The sequence below is a fragment of the Aquarana catesbeiana genome, linkage group LG03, assembly GCF_042186555.1.
Source record: "Aquarana catesbeiana isolate 2022-GZ linkage group LG03, ASM4218655v1, whole genome shotgun sequence".
NCBI classification, from domain to species: Eukaryota; Metazoa; Chordata; class Amphibia; order Anura; family Ranidae; genus Aquarana; species Aquarana catesbeiana.
The window spans coordinates 74307820-74331374 of NC_133326.1; the positions used below are offsets into that span (position 1 = coordinate 74307820).

General features: G+C 41.8%; 1 protein-coding gene across 8 annotated transcripts in view; it reads left to right on the forward strand.

Annotated features, from left to right (window-relative positions):
* DMXL2 (Dmx like 2) overlaps window positions 1-23555 on the forward strand; it is a 304172-nt gene that overhangs the window by 18857 nt on the left and 261760 nt on the right. The window lies entirely within an intron of this gene.

Consider the following 23555-nt stretch of genomic DNA (forward strand, 5'->3'; position numbering starts at 1 on the left):
CTGTAAAAGATCAGTCGCCTCTCTGCCTGCACTGAGCAGAGAATCAGCCTATGTATATGACTGCTGTGCCCGCAGGCTTTGCACTGTGCCCTGAAGAGTGTGCTTGTACTACCTGCCTGGCATCCAGACTCTAGACACAGCAAACTCCAGTATAAATAGGAGCAGATTTGAGTACAAGAGTATCGCTGTACAGAGAATAGGCGCAATGGCTAAAGTGCTGTTCTAAAGCTCCTCTATAGGAGGAATGCCCATAAATTGGGCTTCAGCTTAAAGGCAGCAGAAATATAGAAACAGATGTCCTCTTAGTACACAATGTTCCTAATAGGTCTAAGTGCTCAATGCACTAGGTCCCCTGGGGGATTCCATAAGGATTTAAAAATTGTAGTGATACTTTATATATATTTTTCCAATACATATGTAAATTGTTTTACCTTCAGAAGAATATTTAATTTTTTTTTTTTCTGATACTAACATCCTGCCCCTCTGCACACCTGGCAAGTGAAGCCATTAAATCCTGATCCCTTTTCTTGCACAACTGTCCACCCCCTTTGTGCTCATTGGAAAATTAATCTGCATCGTTATCTCTGTCCAAGGAGTATGTTGTATGGCAGATAAATTGGTTCAATATTTTTCAATTCTATATTTAATGGTATACCCGGAGTTCTGTTCTAAAATGGGAATAACCTTGGTGTAAAGTTATTTTACCACTTCAGCCCCGGAAGATTTTACCCCCTTCCTGACCACAGCACTTTTTACAATTTGGCATTGCATCGCTTTAACTGACAATTGCGCGGTCGTGGGACGCTGTACCCACGTGAAATTTGTGTCCTTTTTTTTCCTCAAATAGAGCTTTATTTTGGTGGTATTTTATCACCCCTGCGGTTTTAAATTTTTTGAGCTATAAACAAAAAAATATACTGACAATTTTGAAAAAAAAATTTTTTTTTTTTTTTTTTACTTTCTGCTATAATAAATATCCCCAAAAAATATATAAAAACGAATTTCTTCCTCCGTTTAGGCCAATATGTATTCTTTTACATATTTTTGGTAAAAGAAAAAATCTCACCGGTCGGCAAGCAGTTAAACCCTATGGTCTCGTGCACTCTTATGCCCTGTACACACGGTCGGACTTTGTTCGGACATTCCGACAACAAAATCCTAGGATTTTTTCCGACGGATGTTGGCTCTATCTTGTCTTGCATACACACGGTCACACAAAGTTGTCGGAAAATCCGATCGTTCTAAACGCGGTGACGTAAAACACGTACGTCGGGACTATAAACGGGGCAGTAGCCAATAGCTTTCATCTCTTTATTTATTCTGAGCATGTGTGGCACTTTGTCCGTCGGATTTGTGTACACACGATCGGAATTTCCGACAACGGATTTTGTTGTCGGAAAATTTTATATCCTGCTCTCAAACTTTGTGTGTCGGAAAATCCGATGGAAAATGTGTGATGGAGCCCCCACACGGTCGGAATTTCCGACAACAAGGTCCTATCACACATTTTCCGTCGGAAAATCCGACCGTGTGTACAGGGCATTAGTGTTTTCTCAAATTCCAGCTTTTCACAAGTCCCACTGTCAGGCAGCTGTAATAGTCTATGACCGGCTTGATGTCTGTAATGTGTCTGAGTCTGTTGTGTTTAGAGTTGAAGGCATTCAGGGACCTATAACTGAATCAGGTATTCTGCACACTGGGCATACGTCCCTGAATGCATAGAACTCTAAACATTAGTACCACTCAGTACATCATCCAGCCGCAGTCTATTTCAGCTTGTTATAGATTTTGTCTGGAAGCAGACCTGTGCCTCGTGGGTGCAAGAAATTGCCAGAATATGACACACTGGGGCTAAAGGCCAATGTCATGCAGCCTAATATTTTATATACAGCAGCTGATATTTTTACTTTACTTGTGCACTGCTTCTTCCTCCTTAACATCTTGCCTTTCTTCATGGTTGAGCCGATGTAAAGTTTGCTGATCCAGGTTCCTAGTTTTCAGGTGGCTTTGTTGCTTTTCAGGGTCTTGTGGCGCCCCTCTTATGTGTGCAGTCACAGGAGAGAGACTCCATGCCCTGATACTACCTGCACAGGCAGCCATGGAGTAATATACAGAGCACGTGGTGGGACATATAGTCTGAAGAAGGGGGTACAAGGGGGCTTTTAATGAGGTGATGAATGTGTGCTTCCCGACTGTAAGCATCGTACAGGAACCCAGAGATGCCCTGCATGTCTGCCAGTCAGAAGACCCAGAGATGTAGCTACAGTCATACACATGACACTACTTTTCCTGTAAAGCTTATTATGGCTCCACCCCCTCCCAATTCTCCCAGTTTCACTGATTACTTAATGGGCAGTTTCATTAATAAATGAAAGTGACCCATTCAAAATCTATTGCGTTTTGGTCCTTTTTTTTATTTATCTGCACATTATCCATTCCACTAACAATTGTTGTGTGCAAAATAGACCAGGCAGAAATGCAAGCGTGTGAGTTTAGACGAGCAGCAAAAGTTGAAATTTGCACCTAAGTTGTCCATGCTTCTTGATGTGCTGACTGTTTCAATGCACAATTTTTACTGACCGTAATCTTTTGCTTATGGGTTTTTTTCTTCATATACCCTCCTATACTTTACATTTTGTAGCATTGGATCCTTTATTAATTGATGAAATCTGGTAGTGATGGTCATTTGAAATGGAACAAAACTGTTAGTTGCTTCCTCAAAAAATGAATTACAAACCCTTGTCTAGAAAGTTTCACTTCTGCTGTGTGCTGCTTTGAGTGCATTACTTATCTTTGATAATTTTCTATTTCAATATTTTTTATTGAAAAAGTTCAGACAGTAACAAACAGGCCATGTAAACAATTACCCGTGTATGGGTTGTCAATATGGCGAAGGTATAAGGCCAAACACAAGAAACCATAAGTGAAGTAGTTCTAAACAATACCTCAAGTCTCAGCAAAGTGTAGAAATTGCAGGAGTAACTGCACTGCATGAGGGAATATGGGGGGGGGGGTGTTAATGGTTAGGAAGTGATGGAAAAACCTCTATAATTGTACCTGGGAATATTCATGTAAGCAAAACCATGTAAGACCCTCAGGCTGGGTTCACACTGATACTACATGACAGTCATATGACTGACATCCTACTTTGCTCTGTGACATCGGTCCTACATCCATCCAACTTGAATGAACAGGATACTACTTTGATCAGACTTTGTGCTAGTACGACTTGTCCTTTGACCAATCAAAACATTCCCAATGTGACATAAATTCTTATTACTGCTGCTGTAATCACCACGTCGGATGTCACAGGTCGGACGGTAAGGACAAGGATCCTACTTTGATTCGACTTCAATTATATTCAGTGGGCTGAAGTAGGACCAAAGTAGTGCAGGAACCTTTGTCGGACCAGTTGAGACAGCTGTCATAGGTATTTACCCCACCAAATGTATTTAATAAAATATCTGAATCCAAAATCTAGTCACAAGGGAGCACTGCCATCAGACATGATGCATCTTTCCCACCTGACCACAACTTCGAAAACAAGTGGGTGGTGTGGACTGAAGCATTTTTTACCAACGTAGGAGTGTTTTATTATTGAAAACTTTGGATAGAGTAAGTAATATCTTGCCATTCAGACAAGTCAAGGGTAAAGTTCAGATCATTTTCCCACTGAGTCGTTTATGAGAGCTTTTAGTTTGGATCGGTGAGGGAGATATAAACTGCAGATACACGTCCTTTCAAGAGGCCCCTTGTTTGACAAGATAATTAAAAATTTGTGAATGTAAGAGGCCCAATTAGTAAGTTAAGATCTAACAAAGGATGCAATTTGATTTATTATATAAATATTTCACTGGGGGTAACTGTTATGTGTCCTTAAAGTGTTGTAAGGTATAATCAATCCCCATTGAGATAGTCACCAATCCTTAAAGCAGGATTCCGTCCTAAAAAAAAAAAAAAAAAAAATTAAAAGTCAGCAGCTACTAACACTGTAGCTGCTGACTTTAAATAAGTACTTACCTGTCCTGAGTGCCCGCGATGTCGGCCGCCCGAGGCCGACCCGTCCCTCGGCTCTCGGGTCCCGGCACCGCCATCCTAAGTAAGGGAAACAGGCAGTGGAGCCTTATGGCTTCACTGCCAGTTTCCTACTGCGCACGCACGAGCGGCGCGGTGCTCCATTCTGTGAATGGCCCCGTGGTGTTCTGGGAACACACACAGTTCCCAGAAGACAACGGGGCTGCTCCCTGAGGAGCAGAACACACTGCGGAAGAGGCAGATTAGGAAGACTGCCTAGCAACAAGGGTTTAGGTAAGTTTAACATTTTTTTTTTTTTTTTCAAATGTTTTTTTTTTAATTATTAGGATTTTTTGGTGATTTTTTTTTTTTTTTTTTCAGGGTGGCCCTCCACTTTAATAACCCTTTTTTTTATCCACCACTGAAATGATGAAGCCACCAACCAAGGTGGGAACTCTGGGTTGCAGAAAATAGGAGCCAATAGTGTATGCGGGGGTGAAAGGGATTTACGATGACATACTCTGTCCCAGACAGCCAACAAGTACAATAAAGTAGGACATAGAATAGGAGGGCACAAACGCCTAGGTAGCCATAATGGGGAGCCTATAGCAAGGGGACCGAGGGAGAGTGCCTCAACGAGGCAAGTTGGGCAATTTGGGCCACTTGGAAGTAGGCTAGTAAATTAGGAAGGCCAAGCCATCTTTGGTAATTTTATACAGACAATGTGCTCTTTACCAGAAGGATTACAACACTGTGCTGCATTACAATTTACCTGAAAGGTTTTTTAAGGTAGTTGCCACTTGAATAAATACATTACATTGTTTGCACAGCAATTCATGCTCTACTATGATTGATATTGCTTTTATGTCAGTTTGTAGGTTAAGTAAGCGTTATTTTTCAAACAGTGACAAATCTTCTAAGAATTTTGTGAAGCTCTGCAGTGCGCTCTGTAAATGCAGTTTGCGCTTTGCTTGCCTGGGGCTTTTCTGATGCAATTTTGTCCAGTCATAAAATGAATAATTAATTGTGCAAGTGTTCTGTGCAGCACCAAGCAGGGAACCCACTGCAGGACTTTGAAGACTTCATTCTGCTTGTTAACAAAATAAAATCTTAAAATGCCAACACAGTGTAATGCATAACTATTGTTTGAACTGGATGAATTTGTGTCTTTTTTTCAACCACACCATGTAACAGTGTGGAGTTTATCAGGTGATATCCTGAGGTTTTTAGAGGGGAAAAACATCCACTGTACATAACTAGACCCCTGAGTGTATAATGGAAGCTTTTCTTTTTGTTACTGTACAAGCAGAATGTGGCTTTTCCCCCTCTACAGACCCAAGAACTTATGGACTTTTTTTGTTTTTCTGAACAGCACATCCAAACCCCAATCACAGTTCCAAGTGCCAGTTCTTAGACTTGGATTTTTCTTATCTTTAAAATCTGTCCCAAATTCCCCATGGACATATGGAGAAAGCCCAGTGGTGCTAAAGCAGCTCTATTTCTTTAATGTGGACCTGAATTCAAAAAGTGAACATTTGCTCGGATTAACCCTAGGTTCACACTATATTGTTTCTGCGGGCCGTGTTTGCGTGGGTATGGCAGCCCATTTATTTCAGTGGGCTGCCGTATCTGCATTTCCCACAGAAAAAGGTACATGCACCTTTTTCAAAACGCAGCCCACAGGATAATGACCATGCGATTTTTCCCTGCGGTTTCTGCACATGCACTGCATTTTTTTTTTACATGTGCGGGGGTTCCATTCAGCCCCGCACGTTTTCACAGAGCAGCGTGTTTTCAGTGAGGTTGGTTGCGGGTGCAGGAGTTGCCAAGCCTAAGAGAACTTTCTAGAAATGTATTTGTGCCTGAGCAGTACCCTAAAAAAATAACTTTGTCTGAAATTCCTCCTGAAAAATAGCAGTGCACTTAAAAGGCTCTCCTGTGCCTTCATTTTCAAAGTTTTGTATCCGTTGTGTGAGATTCTAAAGCCTAGTGCACACTATTAGCTTCTTTTTTATTCAACCCAGCAGTCTGAATGAAAAGAAAAAAACTGAATAGCTCAGGAGGAAATCCTGTACTAACAATCTGATGTTTGTACAGCGATCTCTCCGCTGAACAATTGTGTTCAATACACCGGTCAGGGCTCTCAGCCATTGGTTGAGAGCGCTGATTGGATGCCGATTGGCAGATTTGTTTTGGTCGTGCCCCTTCGACAGAAGCTGGACTAGCTGCCACACACACACACGGGCCAAACGTCGTCCGGTTTCTATTGGACTGGCCGATACCACCTGATATTTGGCCCACGTGTACGTCAAGGTCTTGTATGCCCCTGACTTCTAGCCTCATGAGACTTAGCGTGAGATTGGGAAGTGAATTGGAGCCATCTTAACTGCTATCTGGAGATGCTAGTCTACATCAAGCCCTACTACAGGTCTGTTAGTGAGTTCTGTTGTACTTTTATTTGCTTTGACTGCTCAGGTCCTTAAGAAAGGAGAAACTTTTTTTTCCCCCCAGAAATATGTTGGCTGATGGGAAGCCGGTCGGCTGCTGGATCTCCAGCATGCTCAAACAGCCGGCTTTTGTCGGACCGAATGCCTTACACACGGGCTGAATGTTGGCCAGTTTTTATTGAACCGGCTGGTGTCGCCAAAAATTGGGCCTGTGTGTAAGGGGCTTTACACTTTTTGGCATTAAAGCCGTGTTAAAGTCAGAGCAAAGTAGTGCAGGAAACTTTTCAGAAGTCTCAGCGTCTTCAGTAGTTCCAATTGGAACGACTCTCATAGAGAGAGAGAGTGCGCCTTGAAAAAGTATTAATACCCCTTGAAATTTTCCACATTTTGTCATGTTGCAACTAGGGCTGGGCGATTTTCTAAAAAAAAAAAATCTGCGATTTTCTTTAAAAAAAAAACTTGATTCGCAATTCGAATCGAGTTTTTTTTTTTTTTTGGACACCGCTCCGGTCCTGAGGAGTTTTTAGCCGAGGCCACAGCTTCAACCTAGTGCGCGAAGCTGCGGCCTCGCCTAAAAACTCCTGCACGCAGCTCCTCAGGACCGGCGCGGTGAAAAAAAAAAATCTAAAAAAATCGATTTGCTTAAATTTTGAATTGATTTGACCTCTCAACCCATTCTTCTTTGCAAAATTACTCAAGCTCTGTCAGATTGGATGGAAAGCATCTGTAAACAGCAATTTTCAAGTCTTGCCACAGAGTCTCAATTGGATTTAGGTCTGGACTTTGACTGGGCCATTCTAACACATTAATATGCTTTGATCTAAACCATTCCATTGTAGCTCTGGCTGTATGTTTAGGGTCGTTGTCCTGCTGGAAGATGACAGGTTTTCTTCTAAGATTGCTCTGTATCTTCCCATCAACTCTGACCAACTTCCCTTTCCCTGCTGAAGAAAAGCATCCCCACAACATGATGCTGCAACCACCATGTTTCATGGTGGGGATGATGTGTTCAGGGTGATGTGCAGTGTTAGTTTTCTGCATAGCGTTTTGCTTGTAGGCGGAAAAGTTCAATTTTGGTCTCATCTGACCAGAGCACCTTCATGTTTGCTGTGTCCCCCACATGGCTTCTCGCAAACTGCAAACGGGACTTCTTATGGCTTTCTTTCAACAATGGCTTTCTTTTTGCTACTCTTCCATAAAGGCCAGATTTGTGGAGTACACAACTAAGGCTGGGTTCTCACTTAGATCGGATGCGGCTTACAGCAGGGGTCCAGTGCGTCTGTTCCCTGTTTCAGGGACGAATCAGGTCCGAATTCGGACCTAAAACTGAACCAAAGACGCAAAGGACCCCTGTGCAATCTACAACTCGGCCACCACAGAGATATGTGAACTGGCTCCATTGAGAACTGTGCACACTCTCCTGTCATGCGAATCCAGTCTAATAGTTGTCCTGTGGACAGATTCTCCCACCTGAGCTGTGGATCTCTGCAGCTCCTCCAGAGTTACCATGGGCCTCTTGGCTGCTTCTCTGATTAATGCTCTCCTTTACCAGCCTGTCAGTTTAGGTGGACGGCCATGTCTTGGTAGGTTTGCAGTTGGGCCATACTCTTTCCATTTTCGGATGATGGATTGAACAGTGCTCTGTGAGATGTTCAAAGCTTGGAAATTTTTTTATAACCTAACCCTGCTTTAGGGCCAGCTCACACCATAGAAACGCAGTCCGGATGCATTCCAGATGCTTTTCTGCATGCGTGTTTTTGATGCCTTTTTAATGCAGTCCAGTGCTTTTTTTCCATCCTCTTTTTTTCTTAACCCTAAATAAGAACATGTGCGTTCCAGTGCATTCCTGTACAGTCCAGTGCAGGAAAAATGCAGCATGTTCTAATTTTTTTTCTGGAACGCACTGGTGTGAACTATGCCATTAAACTATAGCATAGATTATTGATCATTGTTTCTGATCATGCACAGTCTTTCGTATCTGATTTTTTTTTTTTTTTTTTTTGTTCACATACAATAAAAATTTTGGACTTTGTTTCTTCAGAAATTTTTGTTTTGAAAATCTGAATCCGATGTCGAAAGTTGTGTACACACTATCTGAAAATCATCATTCCTTGTACTGAATTTTTCTTCCAAATTTCTTATATAGTATGCACCTAGCTTTAGTCTTTGTAGTGGTCTTCCTGGAAAATGGTGGTGGGGGGGATAAAAACAGGTGTTTGAGCCATGGTTCTGCTGCCCCTGATTGACCACAAAAGTTGACAGAGGGCACTATTCGATAGAACACCGGTTCATATCTATGCGGTTTCGAAGCGACTATCCTGCATGACTTCATTGTGGCTTGCTTGTGACTTTACTAACAGAAGTCAATGCAAGTCATGATTAAGTTGCCCAGAAATCGTGCAGGACCCTTATTCTAAGTCGCTGCGATTTGCGTCACACCCATTACAATGGTTCCATTGCAGTTAATGGGATGTGACTTGTCATGTGACTTTGTTTCTTGACAAGTTGCGGCAGTGTGAACTGAGCCTTACGGTATTTTATTTACATGCAGGACCTGAATTTGGCTGTCAAAAAAAATTAAAAAAGCATTCAGCAAGCCACAGTGTCGCCTCCCGAATGCCCAGGCAGCTGCTGCCCTCTAAAAAGTGTTCCACTGCAAAAAGCTTTGTAGAGGAGTGGCAAGGATTGTCGCCAATGTAAATGATCCTTAATTGTGTATTAAAGTGGTTCTAAAGGCTGTTTTTATCTTTATGCATTCTATGCATGAGGGTAAAAAACCTGTGTGCAGCTCCCCCCACACCCCCACTAGTACTTACCTGAGCTTCATCATGATCCAGTGATGTCCACAAAATCAGTGGCTTTCCCAGCAATCTCTCTCCTCATTGGCTCAGACTCAGCAGCGTTTGCCATTGGCTGTCATTCACAGTCAGGGGGTGGGGATGAGAACTCAGCAGGGGGGAGGAGCCAGGAGCGCTGGTGGGGAACCCAAGAAGTGGAGGATCGGAGCTGCTCTGTGCAAAACTATTGCACAGAGCAGGTAAGTAAAACATGTTTGTTTATTTTTATTTTTTTAAACTCTACCTTTTAGGCTGGGTTCACACTTGTGCAAGGCTGAAACCAGCGTGATTCATGTGCGGGTTCCCACATCGCACCTAAATCTCCAGTGGTTCACACTTAGGCCGTATTCACACCTGAGTGTTTTGTAGCTTGAAGCCTGAAGCTACAAAATGCTGGAGGGGAAAAAAAAAATTATTATTCTCTATGGAGATGGTTCACATCTCCACTCCAAAACGCCTGAAACCAGAAGCTCCAAAAAGCCTGAAGCTCAAACAAGTTCTGGAACTTTTTTTTTTTAAGCAGATTTGGGCGTCGTTCTGCTTTTTACATTGGTGACATTTTGACCTGTACAAAATCGTGGCAAATCGCACGACTTTTTGCCTAAAAACGCTACACTCAGGTGTGAATGGAGCCTTACATCTGCAAACCGCTGCGGGCTTCAATGTAGAGTTAATGACACCCCCAAATCGGTTTGTAGATCTCAGTGTGAACTGTGAAATTGTGCAGGAATCAGATTGCATAGGTGTAAACACCAATGCGATCCAATTCCAGTGTGGACCAAAAAAAAGGGTCCTTCACCATTTTGATGTGATACGATTTCAGCCATACAGTTTGTATGGCTGCATTCACATCGCACAGACATTGCATGTGATGTGCACAACAATGCGGTGTGAATTACATGCAATGTCTGATTGCACAAGTGTGAAAGGGGCCTTAGTATCACTTGAAGCTGTACAGATGAGGGCTTGGTACACCCATTGCTTTGCTTTAGGCTCTGTTCACATCTAGGCGTTACCATTTTTTTACATTTTTCTGCCGTTTTTGCAACATTTTTGTGCAGGCATGTTGATTTGAAAAGTGACCAATGAAAAGCAGTAAAATGCCTGTAATCTACCAAAAAAGAAGCTCATGTACTTTTTTTCCCTCAGTGGGTGTTTTGTTTAAGCCTAGGTTCAGACTAGTGCGATCTCTGACATTGCATGTGATTCACACCCGCACTTTGGTGCTGATCACATACGATGTCGGAGCAATGCGAGTTCAGCCATACAGTTGTATGGCTGAAGAAAAAAAAAAAAATTACTGCGCTTCCCTACACCCCCAAGCTGCAGTTCTAAATCTCAGGTAGAAGAATCAAGTACAATACATAAAAGAACTACGCTAAATATAAGCAATCAATGAATCCTCAATTATTTCGAATGCTGTAAAGTGATCAATATAAAATAAATTAAATATCAACACAATATATATGTGAAAAATAATCAGAGAAATGTGCTGTAAAACTGGATGCAGATAAATATAAAATGTGACAAAAAAAGGTAAAGTCCGTGACAGTAAAAGTGACTTCTGATATCAATAGTCCTTATTGCAATATGTTCCACCAATAGTGATTGGAAACTTTAGTGAATAAAAACATCTTGTGAGAAGAATCCACCACCTATGTAGATATATGTTTACCAGAGGTAAGCTGTAATGAAGCTTATGCCAGAAATCCACTCAGTGGGGACACCACCATCTGTCTCAGCATAGAGGGAGGATCACCCTGGACTCACCGACAACAAGGCCCAATAACTCAGCAATGGGAACCCAGGGGAATAAGAAACATATCCTCCATAGTGTGAATCAGCTTGAATAGTTTATTGAAAACAGTAAAAGTAGTGCACTTACCAAAAAGAACGAATAAAACAGCATGTAATATAAATCAGCCGGCCGGCCTGCATGCACCCGTTCGCAATGGGATAGAAACGATGACGTCAGCGCGTCTGCCTTCCGACGTACGTTTCGTCCTATTGGACGTTGTCATAGGAACGACTTCCTATGACAACGTCCAATAGGACGAAACGTACGTCAGAAGGCAGACGCGCTGACGTCATCGTTTCTATCCCATTGCGAACGGGTGCATGCAGGCAGGCCGGCTGATTTATATTACATGCTGTTTTATTCGTTCTTTTTGGTAAGTGCGCTACTTTTACTGTTTTCAATAAACTATTCAAGCGGATTCACACTATGGAGGATATGTTTCTTATTCCCCTGGGTTCCCATTGCTGAGTTATCGGGCCTTGTTGTCGGTGAGTCCCGGGTGATCCTCCCTCTATGCTGAGATAGATGGTGGTGTCCCCACTGAGTGGATTTCTAGCATAAGCTTCATTACAGCTTACCTCTGGTAAACATATATCTACATAGGTGGTGGATTCTTCTCACAAGATGTTTTTATTCACTAAAGTTTCCAATCACTATTGGTGGAACATATTGCAATAAGGACTGTTGATATCAGAAGTCACTTTTACTGTCACGGACTTTACCTTTTTTTGTCACTTTTTATATTTATCTGCATCCAGTTTTACAGCACATTTCTCTGATTATTTTTCACATATATATTGTGTTGATATTTAATTTATTTTATATTGATCACTTTACAGCATTCGAAATAATTGAGGATTCATTGATTGCTTATATTTAGCGCGGTTCTTTTATGTATTGTAGTTGTATGGCTGAACTCGCATTGGATTCACACAGAAAAGGGTGCAGGGACTTGTTTTTCCCCCCACTGGAATCAGATCACATGGGGGTTCTCACCTATGTGATCTGATTCCTGTAGGAACCCACAGTTTGCACTGCGATCTGTGAACCATTCTGGGGCTGTCATCAACATTGTATTAACACCCGCAACGGTTCGCAAAGGGCAGTGTGAACTGCCTGTGCGCTGGTTCCCGCATCGCACAAGTGTGAACCTGGACTGTGTGAACAGGGGCCATTGAAATTAATGGGATTTGACTTGTTAGGCTTTTTTTTTTTTAGAGCTGAGGCTTAGAGCAGAAAATTGCCTAAAGACGCCTAGATGTGAACGGAGCTTTAAAATTGATGCAGACTGCGGCTTCTGTGGGCACTGAGGATACTTCATTCCCAATTCTCTTCTTTTATTCTCCTCCACATCAGAATGCCTGCTGAAAACATTGTTGCAAGTGCAGTAAGAACCTTTTTTGTAACTGCTTTAGGTTTCAGAGTGGTTTATGAATACTTGTTTGCAATGTAGTCATCATGTTCCATTACATATGAGAAAGATACATTACAATTCAGCGAAGAAAAGACTGTTAACAAAGTGTTTCACACACATGAGAAATGTGAATTTGCATAGCAGAACCTTGGTACAAGAATGTCCCCCGCAGTTTAAGGTCTATACCAGTGATATGCAATTAGTGGACCTCCAGCTGTTGCAAAACTACAAGTCCCATCATGCCTCTGCCTCTGGGTGTCATGCTTGTGTCTGTCAGAGTCTTGCTATGCCTCATGGGACTTGTAGTTCTGCAACAGCTGGAGGTCCGCTAATTGCATATCCCTGGTCTATACCATAATGTATTTGGACCTGTTGCCTTTACAGAGGTAAATGCTCTGTGTCAGTGACTTAACTAAGGTGATTAGTAAATATCCCCATGCCTTTAAAATAAATGTATTTGTGTGTTTGTTGGTATATGATTTATTTATTTTTTAATTGCAACAAGAGGCTCCTTTTTATTGAGTGTTATATTTTAGAGATGGCTGTCATTTTCCAGGGTTGTTTTGCGTCTTGTCACACTGCATTGCTTCTGTTATCAGTTCAGATGTTAGTTGAAAGTGTTATCTGCAGCCTGGACCACTGTTTGATGCACTGCAGTACTGCAGATACCAAGCACATATGTTATATAGGTGATTGCAGCATTGCAGATCATCTCCATTTTAAAAAGTCTGTCAGATTATCTGAACCTTATTACATAAAAGAAATATATGTTCAGTGAAAATACACATGTATAAGTGCAGTCTTGGTTAGAAGTATGTACAGTGTAGAGGGGGAGTTAGAACACATTGTTCAGCTTAACATTGTTCTGTCTTTTCTTGTGCGGTTGACGATATTTGACAAATGCATCCAGTTTGAAGATATGTTACTGATTGACACTTTATACCTAATAAGCTGTGGCTAAAGAATAAAGTTGCCCCTGTTCAATACATATAATTTAAGAATATATTGCAAAAAGCACAACTGTAAATGATCAGAACAGGAATTGTGATCCACATTATTCATAATTATCTCTCACTTTTCTATCTTTCTGCTTTCTATTTGATTGCAAGTGTTGGACAGCATCCTATTTGAAGCAAAACACTTATTTTTCATTTTTTCCCCCCTTTCATTTAAAAAACTAAAGTTATACATACAATATATGACAAACTAGCTAAGCTCATGCATGGGCACATTTACACAAATCTTGCCATTTTGCCACAGATTGTATGGGTGTCATTACACGTTGCGTTTCCATCTGGCCTATTTGATACTTGAACACAGCAGTCACATGTTGACTTGTCAAATTTGATCTGAAATTCTTTTATCACAGTACAGGACAAATCCCAGTGACCATATCTACCTGCATGCAGGAGAGGAATGTCATTCCGGCAGCTGTGAAATGTCTATCAGCTCACAGCTGCGTTTTCTGGATCTTTGCAGGAGTTGCACATCTGCTTTTGAATTCTGTGTATGGTTAAATAAGTGAAACGTGTAATCGAAGATAGCTGGTAAATGAGCAATATAAAGGCTGGTAGCATGACCCTTTAACAGATTATAATTATGTGTTGGGATTAGAATTGCACACCATTCATACATTATATATATATATATATATATATATATAATATATATAACTGTTGGGGGGATGCCACTGACTAGGGGAGGAGACCGATCGGTGTTCCTACTTAGTAGGAGCACACAATCTGTCTCTACACCCCTGAGAGATCCAGAATTTGTGTGTTTACACACACACAGATCCCGGTTCTCGCTCTGTCGCGAACAATCGCAGGTGCCTGGCGGTCATCGGCTCCGGGGACACGCTGCGGGCACGCGCCTGCTAAAGCATCTTAAAGAGCCGATGTACAGCTACGACGGCTTGTGCAGGGGAGCCAACCTGCCACAGTATAACTGCGGCGACTGGTCCGGAAGCGGTTAAGCAGGTAAAAGGTCTGGAGTGGATTCTAAGTGTGATATTTGCATTTGGAATCTATTGCTGTGAACCTACATCATGTGTTCAAAGGAGCTGTCCATGCAAATGAAACAGGCCATTGTAAAGCTTCAAAAACAAAACCAATCCATCAGAGAGATAGCAGCAACATTAGGAGTGGCAAAATCAACAGTTTGGTACATTCTGAGGAAAGAAGAATGCACTGGTGAGCTCAGCAACATAAAAAGGCCTGAAAGTCCACGGAAGACAACAGTGGGGGATGATCGCAGGATCCTCCCTATGTTAAAGAAAAACCCATTCACAACATCCAGACAAGTGAAGGACACTCTCCAGGAGGTGGGCATACCGTTGTCAAAGTCTACAATCAAGAGAAGACTTCAGGAGAGCAAATACAGAGGGTTCACCACAAGGTGCAAACCATTCATAAGCTGAAAAGCTGAAGAGCTTATGATCCAAAACACACAGCGTAATCTGTAAAACATGGTGGAGGCAGTGTGATGGCATGGGCATGCATGGCTTCCAGTGGTACTGGGTCATTGGTATTTATTGATGATGTGAGAGAAGACAGAAGCAGCTGGATGAATTCTGCAGTGTTTAGAGATATAATGTCAGCCCAGATTCAGCCAAATGCAGCAAAGTTTATTGGACGGCGCTTCACAGTACAGATGGACAATGATCCAAAACACACTGCAGAAGCTTTTGAAGGAAAAGTGGAATATTCTCCAATGGCCCAGTCAATCACCTGATCTCAACCCAATTGAGCATGCATTTCATTTGCTGAAGGTAAAACTAAAAGCAGAAATAAGTAAAGAACAATGGAAGACAGCTGCAGTTAGAGCCATGCAAAGCATCAGAAAGGAGGAAACCCAGTCTTTGGTAATGTCCATGGGTTCCAGACTTCAGGCAGTCATTGCCAGTAAAGGATTCTCAACACAATATTAAAAATTAACATTTTTATTTATGAATATATAAATTTGTCCAATTATAGTTGAGCCCCTCAAAATGGGGGGTTGTGTATACAAATGGTTGCAGTTCCTAAAATTTTTACTTGATATTTATGTTCAGCCCCTTGAATTAAAGCTGAAAGTCTGCACTTCAAAATCATTTGGATTGTTTCGTTTTAATTTTATTCTGGTGATGTACAGAGCCAAAAGTATGAAAAGTGTGCCTGTGTCCAAATATATATGGACCAACTGTATGTGCAAGTAATAAAAAAAAAAGTCCAGGAAATAAAGTGCTTCAGTGCTAAAAAAGGTAATTTAAACATCTGAGGCTGGGTTCACTCATGCAAATTGAATGCAGGTTTCCCTGATTCTAATTTGCATGACAGGAGAGGGTAACCATCTGTCAATGGAGCCGGTTCACACACCTCCGGGGGGAGCTGCGGTCCGCATTTGGAAGTGTCCTGTGCGTCTTTGGCCCCGAATCTGGTGCGAATTCAGGCAAAAATTCAGATCGGAATCGGTAAACAGGGATGCATAGGACCCCCTGCTATGAGCCGTGTTCCAAAAGCGAATGAAGGATTCTTCACACCCAGACAGTGCACACCCCGCTCACTAGCCGCTTACCAGCTATTAAGACCCCAGGATGGAGGTCAGGCTGTGTCTTATCCCAATATCCCTATGGGATAGATGGATCACAAGAGCATGGGTTCCAAGATGGATAGATCATGCAGTCAAAACAGTCCAGCAGTCCACTCAATGAGAACAGAAAACGGAAGAGGAACTTGTAGTGTAGTATTACATGTTCAAGTTTTTAATAAAGGTTAAAACTACTTACAACAAGCAGTAGTAAACGCGCACATGCATCATCGCTGTAGCTCCACTGACGCGTTTCGTTCGAAGGAACATTATGAAGGGGTAGAGGAGTGTACACATGTTTACATAGATTACCATGGCTTCACATCAGCCAGCATTCATTTTTACAAAGCGACCTGCAAAAAATGCACAAAATTGTTTCCATGTACAGTGTTTGTAAATCAGTTGCACACAAAATCATCCAACAAAGCATCGCTGATACAATGGGGTACTTTTGGTGATGGGCAGGCAAAGAATGAATGCCCTGCTAGGAACGAGAAAAGTTGCAGCTGCTAGGAGTGAAAGCTTACTCCATGCTACAGTATTACATCAAACACCAGTTCTGCCATATGGAGGCCTTGTGTAAGCTATGACTTGGATAATTTATAGCTTGTGCAGAGTGGCCTCTTTCACTCCATAGCCAAACAGAGTAGGGGAGGTGCAAAGAAAAGGTGGGAATATGGTACTTCTTGGCTTGCATGACTCAAGCACAAGTTTACAGTAATGCTGCTGCTTTGTGGCATAATCCTTCAACTGTACTATTACCCTGAATATTTATTTTGGGGCTGACAGTAAGCGGCACAAGTGAATACATGGGCATTAGAGAGACTTTGCGCTGCATCTTTTATTTATTTATTTTTTTATGATGCACACAATATTTTGCATTCATCACAAATAAAGTTCAGACACTATAAATTATTTTAAGACATTTGCTATAAAAGATAAGTGGTTCTGAGAGGATTATGGTGTTATCATGGCTCCCACTGTAATATATCACCAGCTGTTGCTTTTCTTTTATCCATAATTATTAAAATGGATTTTTATATACAATAACTTTTATCTGTTTGATCATAAGAGATATGTATAGCTTTTGAAGTAGAACAACCTTTATACTTTTTTTATTATTGATATTATTACATATTTTGATGACTTTTTAACTTAAGTTATTATATTATTTGCTTTGTTTCAATACAGTTTTTTAATCACTAAGTGCACCTTATTCGAATTTGTAAATTTTGATAATATGTATGAAAAGCAGGTCAGATTATTGTAAATGGTCTTACCCACTCCCTCAATCAACATTAACTATTTGTAATCCTTATGCTGCTAGCCTAGTAAATAGTTTGGAAGGTATGCTATATAAATCCTGTATGATAATATTTACTTGTGTTTTTTTTTTTTCTTTAATTTGGAGAAGGGGATTTCTATAAGCACGCCCCTCTGCCTGCATGCTTGAGCTATGGGCAGGTGGATTCCAGGAAGTAAGTGCTACATGAATCATCTGCCCTTTCTCAAGATGGCTACAGCTAGAAATATTAGGGGGGTGCTTTTTTAAAGTGATGGAGACATAGATGGATGAGTTTGCTTTGAATATTAAAAATTAAATACCATATTTATCAGCGTATAACATGCACAGGTGTATAACACGCACCTTCATTTTAAGAGGGAAGTTTCAGGAAAAAAAATAAAATTTTAAATAAAGAACTTTGAAGCAAAATAAGGGTCGGTGCCCATCTGCAGCCTCACCAGTGCCCATCTGCAGCCTCGCCGTTTCCCATTACTGCAGCCTGATCAGTGCCCATCTGCAGCCTCGCCATTGCCCATCAATGCAGCCTAATCAATGTCCATATGCAGCCTCACCATTGGCCATCATTGCAGCCTGATCAGTGCCCATCTGCACCCTCACCATTGTAGCTTGACCAGTGCCCATCTGAAGCCTCGCCAGTGCCCATCATTGCAGCCTGATCACTGCCCATCTGCAGCCTCGCCAGTGCCCTTCGTTGCAGTCTGATCAGTGCCCATCTGCAGCCTCGCCAGTATCCATTAATGTAGCCCGATTAGTGCCCATCTGCAGCCTGATCAGTGCCCAGCTGCAGCCTCACCATTGCCCATTAATACAGCCTGATCAGTGACCATCTGCAGCCTTACTATTGCAGCTTGATCAGTGCCCATCTGCAGCCTCGCCATTGCCCATCAGTGCAGACTGATCAGTTCCCATCTGCAGCCTCGCCATTGCCCATCAGTGCAGACTGATCAGTGCCCATCTGCAGCCTCGCCATTGCCCATCAATGCAAACTGATCAGTGCCCATCTGCAGCCTCGCCGTTGCCCATCTGCAGCCTCGCCAGTGCACATTGCAGCCTCGCCAGTGCCCATCTGCAGCCTCACTATTGGCCATTAATGCAGTCTGATCAGTGACCCTCTGTAGCCTGCAGCCTCGCCATTGCAGCTTGATCAGTGCCCATATGCAGCCTGATCAGTGCCCATCTGCAGTCTCGCCTTTGCCCATCATTGCAGCCTGATCAGTGCCCATCTGCAGCCTCACTAGTGCCCATCTTTAGCCTTGCCATTGTAGCCTGATCAGTGCCCATCTGCAGTCTCACCTTTGCCCATCAATGCAGCCTCACCAGTTCTGGATTACATAGAGCCAGGCTCTCCTGTGTACTTGGCGCTCGCAGTCCCTCATTCCCTTCCTAGGCAGCTCAGATTCTATATTGGCGTATAACACGCACACATGCCCCCTATTTTCAGGGGGGAAAAGTGAGTGTTATACGCCTATAAATACGGTAAATAGTGTTTTCAGTTTGTTGTGTTAAGAGTTTTTAGTCCCGCTTTAATGCTCGTCTGTTACTATCCATGGATAGATATGGAAAATCTGTGGAATGATTATAGACTAAACCAGGGCAAGACAAATCCCATGCACCAGGTAGCAAATGTTCCTTTAAATTACAGCTGGCAGCAAAAAATATTTTCTAATTGTCCATAGAGAAGTTGGCCTCTCTTGATTGTGTTTATGCACTGAGCATATCTTATTCTTTTATTTTATTTTTTTTCCATTTTTAACAGTCAGACAAAATACAACACAACAAAACATCATACACATTGAACCTAAGATATAATAATACAGTATCATGATCCAATCACCCTGCATAGCAACTACAGTATCAATTTGAAATATGGATTCTAAATAACAAAACAACAAAGCAACAACTTAAAGGGATATAATAATTAAGAAAAAACGTATTTTATCTTTTTATCTGGGCTGAAATCTAGGCCTACCCATTTGTCTACTCAAATGTCAAACCTCACCCCATTAAAAAAAAAAAAAAAAAAGAGGGCAATTAGAAAGCAGATATTAATCCCTTCTATCACCAATGGCCCCAAGTATCCCTTATGCAGAAGTTCCCATATTATGATTAATGACCCCCATCGGCAGTAGATGCTGTGTACGGTTTGTCCAGCCACTTTGCCCAGACTTTATCGTATTTACTAGGGCAACCCCTATTAATATAGGTGTCTCTATACAATGAGAGGTTGTTATTTATCAATTGTTTCCAGTATAGAAGTGTAAGAGAGCAAGGTTCCAATGCAAAGCAATGGCTTTTCTTGCGTAAAATAACGCTGTATTAATGAACACTCGCTAAGATACTGCAGGAACAATAGCCTCTACCAAACCCAGCAGGCAAACAGACATTGAGACTGGTAAAGGAGCAGATATAATGGTGTTCAGTAAATCTACTACCTCCTCCCAGAAAATAGCTATATATGGACAAGTCCAATAAATGTGTGTGAAATCCCCGAGATGCTCCACACCGCCAGTTGGAAGAGCATGCAGGATTTATCTTTTGAAGTCTATAAGGCGTAAAAAATTGAGGGAGAGTAGGATTAAATCATCATTAATAATAATAATAATAATAATATACAGGATTTATATAGTGCCAACAGTTTACATAGCGCTTTACAACTTGAGTGTAGTCAGTACAAATACAATACACTTTAATACAGTAGGAATCAGAGGGCCCTGCTCCTTAGAGCTTATAATCTAAGAGGGAAGGTCAAGAGATAACTGTGGGCGATGTGCTGACTGAGAAGATAAATGTACAGCTGTTAGGTGGGGGCCAGATAGGCTTCTCTGAAGAGATGAGTTTTCAGGGATCGTCTGAAAGTGGATAAAGTAGGAGAAAATCGGACAGATTGGGGTAGTGCATTCCAGAGGATGGTAGAGGCTCTGGAGAAGTCCTGAGGGTGAGCATGATGAGGTGACAAGGGAGTTTGAGAGCAGGAGGTCTTGGGAGGAGCGAAGAGAACGATTAAGTTGGTATTTTGAGACTAGGTTAGGGTCCTTTCACACTGGGGCGGTTTGCAGGCGCTATTGCGCTAATAATAGCACCTGCAAACCGACCCAAAAGTGCTGTTGCTTTCATTCCAGTGTGAAAGCCCCGTGGGCTTTCACACTGGAGTGATGCACTGGCAGGACAGTAAAAAGTCCTGCTAGCAGCATCTTTGGAGTGGTGAATGAGTGGAGTGTATACCACTCCTTCACCGCTCCTGCCCATTGAAATCATTGGGACGGCGCGGCTATACCACCGGCAAAGCGCCTCTGCAGAGGTGCTTTGCGGTGGTTTTTAACCATTTCTCGGCCGCTAGCGGGGGGTAAAACTGCCCCACTAGCGGCCGCATACCGACGGTAAAGCGCCGCTTACAATAGCGACGATTTACCGCCAACGCCTGCCCCAGTGTGAAAGGGCCCTAAGTGATGTAGCTGGGGGCCAGGTTGTGGATGGCTTTGTAAGTTATAGTTAGTATCTTGAATTTAATTTGGTGGCTGAGTGGCAGCCACTGGAGGGATTGGCAGAGGGGTGTAGCAGATGCTGAGCGGTTTGTGAGGTGGATGAGCCTGGCAGCAGCGTTCATGATAGACTGAAGTGGGGATAGTCTATTTAAAGGTAAGCCAATGAGGAGGGAGTTGCAGTAGTCAAGGCGAGAGATAACCAGGGAATGGATTAGAAGCTTTGTGGTGACATTGGTTAAGAAGAGGCGTATCTTGGAGATGTTGCGGAGGTTGAGGCGGCAAATTTTGGATAGCGATAGGATGTGGGGCCAAAAGGTTAGTTCAGAGTCCAGGATTACACCAAATCATAGAGAGGCATTTGGGGAAATCGCACACTTTGGATAATACTCGCATCTGAGACCAGCCTCCCAAGCTTGAATAGTATTAAGCATTAAAGCAGTCCCCTGATAGGATGTCCTGCAACCCCTAAATAAGATTACCTTAAAGTGGTTTTAAACCCTTACAGACCACTTTAACCTACAGGTAAGCCTAGATTAAGGCTTACCTGTAGGTGCAAGAAGTATCTCTTTAACCTACATGGTTAAGGAGATATTTTCCTAAAAACGGGCACCGATGTCTACGGTGCATGCGTGCCGTAGACAACGGCGCAGGCACACTGAGCGTGCCATTAGTGAAGTCGATCATGCCGTCACTGACGGCTCCCGCGCGCATGCACCGGAGTGACGTCATCGCTATTCCGGCCAGTCACAGCACTGGAGCAGCGATACCCGGAAGTCACTCTGGGTATCATGGCGGCGACAGGGGATGTGAACGAGAGTCGCTTCGGGGGCTTCGATCTCAGGTAAGTAATTCATAATGAGCTAGTATGCTATGCTTCCTCTTTAAGAGCTTCTATAAAACCTACCACTGCTGCTTCCAGCCGAGTGGAGGAGTTTTAGAAGTCTGGGCTTAGCCACCATACAGCCGTAACCAACTTGGTGGCCAAAAAATATTTATATACATCCGGAAAAGATAAGCCTCCCTGTTCACAAGGGCACATCAAGGTAGCTATTTTGTACCTAGGGTTCTTCAGTCCCCATAAAAAAGATGAGAAAAGCTGATTTAATCTTGTAAAAAAAAAAAAAGGATACAGGGAGCCACTGAGGAGAATGTTTTTAAATAAATACATAAATATCATATTTTAGGATAAACAAAAGAGATGGTATGTCTTTTTCTTGTGGAAATTCTACTTTTACCTATTGCGTAGCCCCCTTTATTCTAGAGTTCCTTTTTGTTTCCAGTAATTGGACTAAAGTGCCACCATACTGACACTTTCAGCTGGCCATAGATGGGTGGAATATATTGAACAAAAATTACAGAGAACCAAACAATTGTTTGTTTTTTTTTTTTTTTTTTTAATGGTTAATGTGCTCCGTTCGATTATTGATTATACAATTCTTTATGGGAAAAAAACCCCAAATGGTCATGTTAGAAAGTGTTGATCGAACAAACAGCCTGTCAAGTTTAACTTGTATCGTACAAAAAAAAAAGTATACTTTAATGCTGAAAATGAATAAAAATATAGATGGCAAATTTTCAGTACAGTGATGGCCAGCTTCAGTGTAATTGGAACCCCACCTTGTCTGGCTGTACCATGTTGCCAGATTTCTTTCTCAGATGGTATTGCAGATAAAATCTGTGATTGCAGTGTCTGGTTTCAGTAAAAATTTCAATGCATTGGGAGCAGAAGATAAAGACTGTGGGGTTTATTTACTAAAGCTGAAGAGTGTAAAATCAGGCTCACTTCTACATAGAAACCTGCCAAAGCTTAATTGAACAAGCTGAGGTTAGAAGCTGATTGACAAAAAATAGGAAGTTTCCCCAGGGGTTTTTTTTAGCAGCAGAGAATTTGTACAAAAAGTAGCTGATGTAAAAAATCATTTATTTAACAGACAATAATAATTTCAAATGAACAATAACGAATCATCCATATAGGTAGTGCGACACAAAAACAAACATGGAACATCACTCATAGCAAGGAACACCCTATGTACAAGCATGGTTTGCCAATTGTATTTATGACGTATGTATCCACATGAAAAACCCCGATGCATTTCGACCCTTGCGATTTTTCGGTCTCTTCAGGGGGATTTATATTCTAGGAAAATATCAAAGTATCTAAAGTCATTGGATAATATAAAAAATGCTATACTTACACATTTTTTACATTGTCCAATGACTTTAATTAGATACTTTGATATTTTCCTAGAATATAAATCCCCCTGAAGAGACCGAAAAATCGCAAGGGTGGAAATGCATCTGGGTTTTTCATGTGGATACATACGTCATAAATACAATTGGCAAACCATGCTTGTACATAGGGTGTTCCTTGCTATGAGTGATGTTCCATGTTTGTTTTTGTGTCGCACTACCTATACGGATGATTCGTTATTGTTCATTTGAAATTATTATCGTCTGTTAAATGATTTTTTACATCAGCTACTTTTTGTACAAATTCTCTGCTGCTAAAAAACCCCTGGGGAAACTTCCTATTTTTTGTATACATTAGGGTTATGCAGCTTTGGGGGCTCCTACATTGTGTTTTTACCTTCTATAGAAGCTGATTGACTACCATGCACAGTTGCACCAGATTCTGAGTGCTCCAGTTTTAGTAAATGTACCCCAATGTCCCATTTCATACCAATGTTTTG